This window comes from Amblyomma mixtum, chromosome 2 (genome assembly GCF_055824585.1).
Source record: "Amblyomma mixtum isolate Tamu chromosome 2, ASM5582458v1, whole genome shotgun sequence".
Lineage (NCBI taxonomy): Eukaryota > Metazoa > Arthropoda > Arachnida > Ixodida > Ixodidae > Amblyomma > Amblyomma mixtum.
The window spans coordinates 188917689-188928249 of record NC_143013.1 but is presented as its reverse complement, the minus strand read 5'-3'; the positions used below and the strand labels follow the sequence as shown (position 1 = coordinate 188928249).

General features: G+C 41.9%; 1 long non-coding RNA gene across 1 annotated transcript; it reads right to left on the bottom strand.

Annotated features, from left to right (window-relative positions):
• Positions 1–4084: 4084 nt before the first annotated feature.
• Positions 4085–8039, bottom strand: LOC149361851 (uncharacterized). Its single transcript, XR_016288449.1, has 3 exons — positions 7990–8039; positions 7511–7633; positions 4085–4413 (listed from the first exon to the last, which is right to left on the bottom strand). It is a non-coding gene; the product is annotated as an uncharacterized LOC149361851 (long non-coding RNA).
• Between the last annotated feature and the right edge of the window lie 2522 nt (positions 8040–10561).

The window sequence follows — 10561 nt, the reverse complement described above, 5'->3', positions numbered from 1 at the left end:
CGTTTCTAAGACTACGACTTTCTTCTAGTAGACCTTGGTATGTCTACTCTTTATGACAGGTGACTCACGCGTGACATGCATTTTCTACATAAAGTTGTGCTTGGCTCTATTGACTGTGAGCAGTTATTGATGTCACTGCGATTTCGTGTGCCTCGGGGAAAAACCACCAAATACTATGATAGCTTTTATCCTGACATGCATGCCATTTCACCAATGACTTATTTGCAAATAATACAATTCAACTTTTTATGACAGAGAAACATTTGCCTAATTTGCTGTTTTCATTGTTTATTTCATAATGCTTGTTTTTCTTTACTATTATTATCATCGTATTTGTGACCATTTTTCTGTATTATGTCTGTTCACGTCATGGTATTTGTATTGACTTAGTGTGCACTCCTTTCGGCCAATTGGCTGTTCAGGCACATTTAAAACAAAATATCTACCTATCCATTTAAGCAGAAGCACAGCACCAAGGTACTCACCAACTGTTTGAAGCACTGTGCGCAAGTTCTCGTGCCGAGATGAATACAGGTACTTTGGAATGCATACTGTCCAAGTCTTCATCATGCCATGCCGCTCCGACTCTGGTGGCAAAATTTTCCATTAAAAAAAGAGCAATTTTGTTTGTGTTAGACTAGTAATATTAAATTTTACTATATACTAGGTACTTCGCATCATTCTACCCCAGACTAAACCATACACCAGTGACCATCATGTTTTTAATTTTGTTGTATATGATCACAAAATGTGGTGTAATTAACATGTTAGAAATTCTGGTCAAAATAAATCCGACAAAGTATTGTTTAAAAAATCTGGGCACAAGGAAGAAGGAAGCTAGCCAGATAGCCTGGACGAATGTTTTCAGTTTCATGCAAGCATCAGTACCCTTGCACACAAAATGTACAATTTAGTGGGTTTACCCTTCCAGAATGGAATTTCATGCTGCAAACATCTAGCTATGCGAAAAAAAATTTTTAACTTCCATTCCAGACAAAGGAAAGAAAATTCCTCTGGTTTTTCTTCACAAGCCTCTGCAAGTATACAATTCAGTGAATCTACTCTGCAAGTAGGTGAACCTACCAGCACGAGACAATGACAAGAAAGGAGACAAAGCAGGCGCTGACTCGCAACTGAAGTTTATTGAAGTAAATAGGGAGTACATAGAAAAGCCAAACAACACCACAAACCACACAGTTACAGATAAGCTATACCACAACATGAGTAAAAGATCGCCCTTAACTTTCCTCTCATCTAGATAGTCCAACTCGTCGCATATTAACACGATGGACAGCACACTCACAGATTTGTCACCGAGTCATAAGATGTGTCTAGCCTCGATAATTTTCCGGTTAATCTGCTCCAAATGTATCGCCAAAGTGAGTGTTGCCAAAAGGAATGGCTAGCAGCCTTCACATTCCTTGCGATGTAAGATAAGTTAGAACCCCTACCAATATCCAAATATCTCTTGTGCTCCCGTAGTCTTACATTCACACACCTTCGAGTTTGACCAACATAAACCCAACCCCAAGATAACAGTATCCAATACACCACATACCTTTTACAAGGCACATATGCGTTTCCCGGACCAAATTCATAAATTCATTCTTAATTTTACAGATTGTAGACAACTTATTAGGGGCCAAGAGCACCATTTCTGCGTCATAACTTCTGACCACATTTTTCAAATTGTGCGACAATCTACGTATGTACAGTAACACAGTCGATCTTTTGGCATCTCGAGGCTGGCCCCGGCCGTATCCTGCCAATCCCTGTGAAGGGGTTTTAGCTTTAACATGCTAAAGAGAAGAATGGTGCAGCATGAAGTAATAAGGACAGCAGGACAGCAAGCACACACACAAGTGCCAACCTTGGAGCGGATACAGAATCCAAGAGCACGTGCTTGACAATCAGCACTGACAGTCAAGGAAATGAGAAAACACTGATTTGAACATTCAAGATTGAATGAGCCCGATCCTTGATTGCCAACACTGAATGTCAATCACACGCTCTTGGATTCTGTATCCGCTACAAGGTTGGCACTAATGCGTGTGTGCTCTCCTGCTGTCCTCGTTACATGATGCTGCGCCATTCTTACCTTTAGCATGTCTGACCAACTTGGTCAATCTTATACGCTCAGCTTTAACAATTTATCACACACTCCTGCAATAGCATGGTTGGGGAATAATGCTTTCGTAAGCCTTAAAATCTGCTCTTGGAGACCACTTGTCATGCTGTGAAAGCATCAATTCGTCTACCGAGCCTAGCCTAGATGATACATTGCTATCTTTCACTAGCGTAGAATGGTTCGGCCAATAGTCAAGTAGCTGCTTGACACTCCTGGGTGAATATCGGCAGCATACATGGCATGTGCAGAACATCAAGGTGAAGCCCAGAAACCGCAGCTCTTTTTGATGGGACATTTCCTCTAAGGAAAACCTAAGACAAAGAAAGGCCTTGCTCCTTAAACAACTTGACAATATGCACAGGTCCCACACTATCGCAACCTTTTGTAAAAGACCAGAAAATCAGACGCAGTGAAAGATTTTCCCCCAGCCCATGCAAGTTCTTGGCAATCACTCCATCCACCCTGCTTAAGAGAATATTACTTAGCACAGAGGCATTCAATCGATACATATACTGGACTTTTGAACATATGCCGCACAGCCATACTCCAGAAACATGCTCTTCAAATAAAAGTAGGTAAGTCCAAAAAAAAGACTATTACGCACCTGTTCCTAAACACAAGCTCATCATTGTGCTCCGATATACACATTCACAAGCTTTTCATAAGGTCCTCATACGGGATGGAATAAAATAGTTCTACATCGACACTAACCGCCAGACAATCCGCTGGATTGCCATTTTTCAGATACTCAACCATGCTGCGAAGTAGACAGATGCTTTTGCAAATAACCAGACAAAATTTTGCAAGAACCCTTTTCTGAAATTTATCTGAAGAGCATGCTAGTGAATAGCATTTATTTTAAGAGCATGGTTGTAGAGTATTGTAGTGTGGTATGTGTTCAAAAATCTGGTTCGAAGATGGGCCTTGTGCTCAGAGATATTTTAAGTAGGGTGGATAGAATGATTGTCAAGGACTTGCATGGACTCGGGAAAAAATCTTTTGCTATGTTGATGATTTTCTGGTCTTTTGCAAAGGTACTGATAATTTGGGACGTGAACATATTCTCAAGCTGTTTGAGGAGCAAGGCCTTTGTCTTAGGTTTACCTTGGAGCAAATGTCGCCACAAAAAGAGCTGCGGTTTCTGGACCTTACCTTGATGATCTGCACACACCATGTGTGCTGGTAATATTCACCCAGGAGTGTTAAGCTGCTACTTGGACACAGGATGGCTATTACAAGCTAGTGAAAGATAGCATTGGACTGTCAAGCCTGGGCTCAGAATTGATGAAGTCATGCTTTCACAGCATGACGACTAGTTTCCAAGAGCACATTTTAGGTTAATGAACGCAGGATTTCCTAACCATGTTATTCCAAGAGCATACAATAAATTGTTAAAGAAGCCGAAAGCTTTTCACGGCGACCGGCGCAATCAGGCCGGGGCCAGACAGCGAGATGCCAAAAGACCGGTTGTGTTACCGAACGTACATAAATTGTTGCACAAATAGAAAAATGCGGCCAGAAGGTATGATGGAAAAGCAATTTTCTTTGCACCTAATAAGTTGTTTAAAATATGTAAAATTGTTAAGAATAGCTCTGTGAATGTGGCTAGAGAAAAGTACACATGTGGAGTGAAATGCATATATACCTTGTAAAATGAACATGGTATCAGACACTATATCTTGTGGTCGGGTCTATATAGGTCAAACTGGAAGGTGTATCAATGTAAGATTACAAGAGCACAAGAGGGTAGGGGTTCTAACTTTTCTGTATATTGCAAGGGATGTGTAGGCTGCTACCCTTTCCTTTTGGCAGCACACATTTTGGCAGTAAATTCAGAGAAAATGAAATGGTAGATTATTGAGGCTAGACACACCTTACGACTCGGTGACTAATGTGCAAGTGTGTTGTCTATCGCACTAACACGCAATGAATTGCACTATCTCGATCAGGGGAATGTTCAGGGGCATTGACTCATGTTGTCATGTATGCTTATCTGTAATTGTGTGGTTTGTGGTGTTGCTTGGGTTCTTCATGTATTCCCTATTCACTTCTATAAACTTTGGCCGCGACTCAGCGACTGTCTTGTCTCTTGTCTCGTCTTTCACACTGGTAGATTCACCATGATGTCTCACCTCTGCAGAAATCCAACACGACATTTTCCTCTTCACACTTGAGGTTCAGTGCATAATAAGGCCAACGCCAGTCATCCACAAGAAAAGTTCATGGCTCCATTAACACCGCCTCCTGCTTACAAGACACAGTGCGGCATTCATTGTAGATTCTACCTGCAACACAGAACGCAAAGTTTTAGTTTGAGTGGACTAAATAGGAAAGTAGCACAAAATATCTACAGCCAAACGGCCAAGCTGAAAGAAATTGAGGGTAGTGTAATAGTGAATATACTGATATAGTTTTGTGTAACATCTTCTATTCATATGGAATGTACACTTTTTTTTCTTATGCTGACGCCTGGGTACGCTATTTTGTGCACTTATTGCATGGGCCCGAACTAGCAGCTTGCTAAGGGCCCAGATGCTTTTATCACCCTGTTTGTATAACCTTCATCCAAAGTGAATAAACTGATACTGATATAGCATGCAAGATATATGCATGATATATTGTGATATTCAACACTGCTACCATTGGCTTAGCCAACTATTATGCATAACAAAAAATGCAGTATCACATAAATACTGATACAGTACTATTAGTGTTAATATTAGCAGTGCAGGTTCAATGAAAAAAAAAGGGGCCTACTGCCAGCTGCCATTCCCACAGCAGGCTTGTGACCAATCGCCAGTTTAAAGGAAAAAGGAATGACTGAAAAGGGAGAGAGCCAGTAGGAAGGAAGACAGGCATAAAAGGACTTATGATACAATAGGCAGGCAAAGTTATTTAGACAGCAACCACAAAAGAAACATTAACACCCAAGTAAAGATGTACAAGACCAACCATACCATTGTGCAGAGTGGATAACTTGTTAACCTCATTTAGCCCAAAATATATTTTCATATATACTTGTGCTATAAAGTGATTACATTCATTAATAGCATAACTGACCGACTGAAACCAAAACAGGGATGAAGAGCGGTGAATGAGCCATAGGCGTGATGCTTTTGCCTTCCTAGTGGTACACAGAAGGATCATTCCGTTGAACATCGGGTCTTTGAGATTAATATGTAGTTTAATCTTAGCGGAAAAATAGAAGTAGTAACAACAAAGCAAGCAATGTAGCTGAACATTGTTCTATGCACATGAGAAAAAAAAGCATTATGAATAACCAAGTATGCAATGTTTGTAGCTGCACATTTCTTCACACACGTGTCTAAAACATATGCGCATGATTTGCCACAAGAGAGTGTCTCATTTAGATAGGGTACCTGCTATGGCAGTAGTGCACAATCAGGCTGGAATGAAATGCAAACAACGCCTATGAACAAGGCATAATATTTCACCTGTGTGATTTCAGCTTGAGTATGCAGCTAGCCTGATTCTTGTTTCAGGTTAAGAGATCTACCTAATACACATATATGAACCCTTTCTAAATGTATACCTCGCTGCAAATTAGAAAAGTACTGCACATGTATGTTCGCATTTCGTTCCGTCCTAACTGTAAATGCATAATGTGTGTCTAATGCATATCATTATCAGTCGAGGCTGTCACTTCCAACACCAAGCAGATATGTGAAACGTGCAAGAACTTTTTGAAGGCAAGAGTCTGGAGACAAGCTTCTAGACCCACTTTGAAGGATGTAGATTTGGTGTTTAGTGCGGCATATAATTACTTCTGCATTAATAGCGAGCATGTAAGGCCAATACAGGGTGCTTCTGAATTTGGTCGCCTAAAATTTGCTTGGGAGAACGCAAAATAATGCTAAAGAGCAATCTATAGACACAATATTGCATGCTGAATAAACAACAAGAAAAAAAGAAGGCAATGCTCTGAAAGCACCTTCAATCATTCAAGACTAAAATGATGAGGCATGCTGATGCTGCTACTTGAACAATAGAAAAAAGCGACTACTGCTTACTTACAATGCTTTCTCTGAGCAAGCAATGAAAGTGAGCTGTAACTCATGAAACCTCACGTCATTCTTTTTACAAAAAAGGAATTTAAAAGGTTGCAATGCAAGAATCCCTGCCATAATAGTATTCTCCTCACACTTTGGTTACACAAGCCAAGGCTTTTAACAGTATGGGTTTTTGCATGTGTTCATTCTGAAGCATTACCCGGTTGAAGCGACACAAAATATTTATGTCCCCATGAACCTGTGCGTTTAGCATAATCACAGAAATATTTTTTACACTGGACAGAAATACAACAGCATAGTGGCGTGACTGACACACAACAGGCTTCAGGGACAGTGCAAGACAATGATCTGAAATCCTACACAACAGACCTGCGACATCACAATGGGTAAATCCTTGATAGTAGTATTTAACAGCCATCTAAATACTCGTGCGCAACAGGTGGGAGCACTTTACTGCGACGCAACAGTAAACCTTTGCCACTAGTCTAAACAAAAGTGCGCCTCATTGCGACTTCCACTAAACTTTTTTGCTCCCAGTGCAACAAAGCAAGTTCACAGGGGGCTCGAATGGCAACGATACGATGTGTTAGGCTATCATGTCGTCATCTTAACATAAACAATGCATGTGGTCCCTGTTCCCGACTGCCAATCAGCCTCGAGAAGACAAAGATGCTTATAAAAAAAGAACACAGCAACAAGCTCTCAAACCTCACAGTGAACATAGAAGTAGCAGAACCATGTAGCCTAGCCAATAGTTCGAAGCTAAGCAGCAGAAGAAAATATGTTAAGGCCAGGACTGAGCAAAGAGAAAATCATGGAGGAAACCTAAAAGCAGCAACAAGCAATGAGAGTGGAGTTGCCTTGATGTTCATTGTCAATACCTACTGCGCAAAGTAAAGCAAACCAGGGTATAAGAAATACAGCATTTCATACTATGCTTTGAGCAAATGCAGTGAGAATGAAACAGGGTAGAGACTTGTCTTATAAAATTTTCACTCTTTACTTTGCACCAGAGGAAAACAGAATTGTGTGCAGTTCACCTACTGCTTGGCACTGTCCTAGAAGGAATGAATCCAGGTTTTGAAAAGTCTACAGAGAGAATACTGATGCTGCATGTGCATTTCTCTCTAGACTCCCTCGTTTATTCCTTCCCTTAGGTTCAGGAATCCACCGAGAGAAGTGAGACAGTTACTGCCCCATTTCCTTTCCTCAAAAACCAATTTTAATTTCATTTCTCTCAACTGTCCTGAAATGTGTATAAGTTACCAATTTTTTAGTGCCTAATTACATACTGTAATTTTTGCAAGGAATATGAGGTTGATGGACAGAAAAAAAAAGTCTGGAATGGTACCTTTGGTAACTTGGCACCTGGACAAACAGCTGACCCACTGGGCGTCCCCAAGGGCTCTGCTGCGAGGCGTCCCTAGCAACAGTAGCCGGTTGTCCAGATCCAAAGGAACCACGCGAATGATTACTGAAAAGTTTAAGGACAGCAGATGCATGAACACAAAACAGCTTTTCAGCACTGTTTCAGTGGAATGAACGGTTCCAAATCTCTAGACCATACCTGGTAATGAATAAATTATCAGAAGACCATCTCGAGCGCAGAATGATCTCAAAGCACATTCGACACGCACTACCAATATGGACAGCCTGTGCTTAATTGAATCCAAAAGTTTACGCTGATCGACCAATGTTACTTCAAATAGAGACAGAAAGCGCATGCACGTTGTGCCGATGTTACCGTGAACATAACATGCGACGAGACACAGGGTTACAATAGAAACAAAAAACCGCTTTCAAAATCTGAGAACAAAATTAATTGCTCACCTTCTCACAAGTTCACCAAACCGGAGACGATGCCGTGTGGCTGCCGCCAGTCACTCGCGATGCACAGAAACAATAAAAATGCGATGCCGCTGACTTTCCTTGAGCAATTTTCAGTCGATTAAACTTCAAACTGTTCGCACCGACCACCGTTCACCTCACCAAGCATGTGTGCACGGAGGAAGTAAAATTCATGCTGGCAAGTTAGCCGCGCAAAAAGCCGAGCACGACGCCATTTGCAGAGGTACGGTGGTGGCTAGCAGAGCTGCACGGGAAATTCATAGCATCATTCGCGTATTCGCATCCATGCTTACGTCGCTGACAGCGCAAAAGCGCACCACCTTGAAGACATATCAGACGTATTTAATTTTACCGTAGCTTTTTTAGCTGACAACTTGAATGGTTTTACATATTAAAATTTTCTTTTCGTTTCATGAGCGTTGTTACCACAAGAGCGCAGTGCATGCAGCTTGGCCGTGACGAGTCGAAGCGCTAGCCAAGCCCGCAGTCGGAACCATGCGCGGAGTATGTGTGGTGTTGAGTGAACAGGTGCTTTAGAACGGTTTCTGTTCTTCCGTGTTGACTGCGTGCGTCCTGCGCGCTGTATTATCGTTACGGTGTGTGTATGTGTGCGGCCCGTACGCCGCAGTGGAGTGTACAACCGCTTGCTGTCCCATGCGGCATCGATGCATAGTAAAACGACCGTGCAGAATGTGCGTTACAATGCCAGTGGCCCTGCACGAAAGAGGAGACTTGAAGCCGGCGGAAAAGCTGCTCACCCTAGTGGGACTGCAAGAATCTGGCGAGGAACAGTCGACACGCGTTTCGGTGGATGATTGCGTTTATCAAGCTAAAAAATTCAGGACTGGCCAATAGCACTGATGAGCTGCTGCAGCTGCGTCATGATAAACACCTGTCTAATGTTTATTACAAGCTTGTTGGATGTGAACGTGGCCATGAGTGGTATTCGTCGAGCAGCGGCCCTCAGGAGGTGGAACCAGTCGATACCTGAAGACGATTACTGTTTGCCCACGCCCTTGCGCCTCGCTTCCAACCGCATGCGTTAGCGTTATTTATATCTGAATTTCACACGTAGTTAAACTTTCGCAAATATTACAGCCGCATCTTTCAAACGTGCCGTGTGAAGAGGACCCTTTTTCATGTTTTTTTGTGGGAGGGGGTGGGGGAATGAGCGGCTGCTCAAATGTCATTCTTTATTATTTTGAGCTTATTTTCATTATATGTGCCAGGTTGGCCCATTCTTACCTCTTGGTTGCATGTAAGCAATGCATTTATTGGGCTTTAATTTTTTTGCTGTTGTATTGGCACAGGGTTAATGATTCTCATTGTATTGTGGTGGCACATCATTGTATACACTCCTTGCAGAATGTTAAGGGGGTAATAAATTACTGAGCAGAGAGTATGCCTTGTGATAAATGCGAGGAACATTACTGATTTAATTCGCACTTGGCATGTTCCGTTGTCGTTAGTGGTTACGTATGCCTTGCCTGCTGCTTTCCAGTGTAGGGGCGAGAGGCATGTCAAGCTCCACTTAGCAGCTTTTTCCTGTCCAGTCTTTACTGGTCAACATGGTAAAATAAACTGAACATAATGCATGCTTGCTGAGACTTAGCTAAGACTACAATTCATTTATTTACTGTCAGGGCCTATCGGCGCCGGAGAGAGGAGTGGGTGGCTAACAAAAATACATGTGTAATAGGCAGATTAGTTAAGATGATTATACACAGCATACTTGAAGGCGTCGGATGCAGTGATGGACATGACAAAGGCAGAGAAGATGTGACAGCTGGAAACGTAGAAAAGTAGAGATCTGCGTGAGCTTGCACATGACTTAAGGTGAACACTAGCAAAAAATTAAGAAGGTGCAGAGGACTGAGGCCAGAGTTAAAGCTAGTTTAACAAAGAAAAGAACCTCCCAGCAATCCAAAATGAGCACATGCAAGCAGTTACGTAAACATGGAACATAAAACTTTTTGGATGGAAGAAAAGCCAAGGCACATTGCTCATTGTGACGTTGCTTAAAAAGTGGGTGTCCAGTTGTTCACCTTCATATCCGGTCCTTCCACACCTAGCGAATGAAATGCCATCAAGGAGGAGCATCTCCAATCCCTCTAATTAATTGCATGGGAGGTACACATCTTGAGATGTCGGAGGCTTGGTGTCTCATTTTAGACTAGATAGTTTGGTAAATATAAACATTACCACATGTAAGAGGCATGTGGTAGCCTTGCAGGGGGTGTATTTTGTAAGTCTTACAGCATGTTGTGCAATGCTGGCATGTTTCATTATTTACATTGCAGTAATATGTTAGCACAGGCGAGAAAGTTTGTAACTGAGCAGAAAAAAACAAGATTCATGCCATGTCTTAGCTGCATTCTTTGCACCATATAAAACATAGTGCGTATAAGGAACTCCTCATTTTTTTCAAATTTTTCTTTCTGAGCACTGGTTTTTTGCAAGTTAGCAGGGTTCTACAGTCTTCTGTAGCTGTCGACTGGCCCGCATGTTTGTCAAAGCTGCAGAGTTCATGATGGGTCGCGTCAGTGCAAGCTAA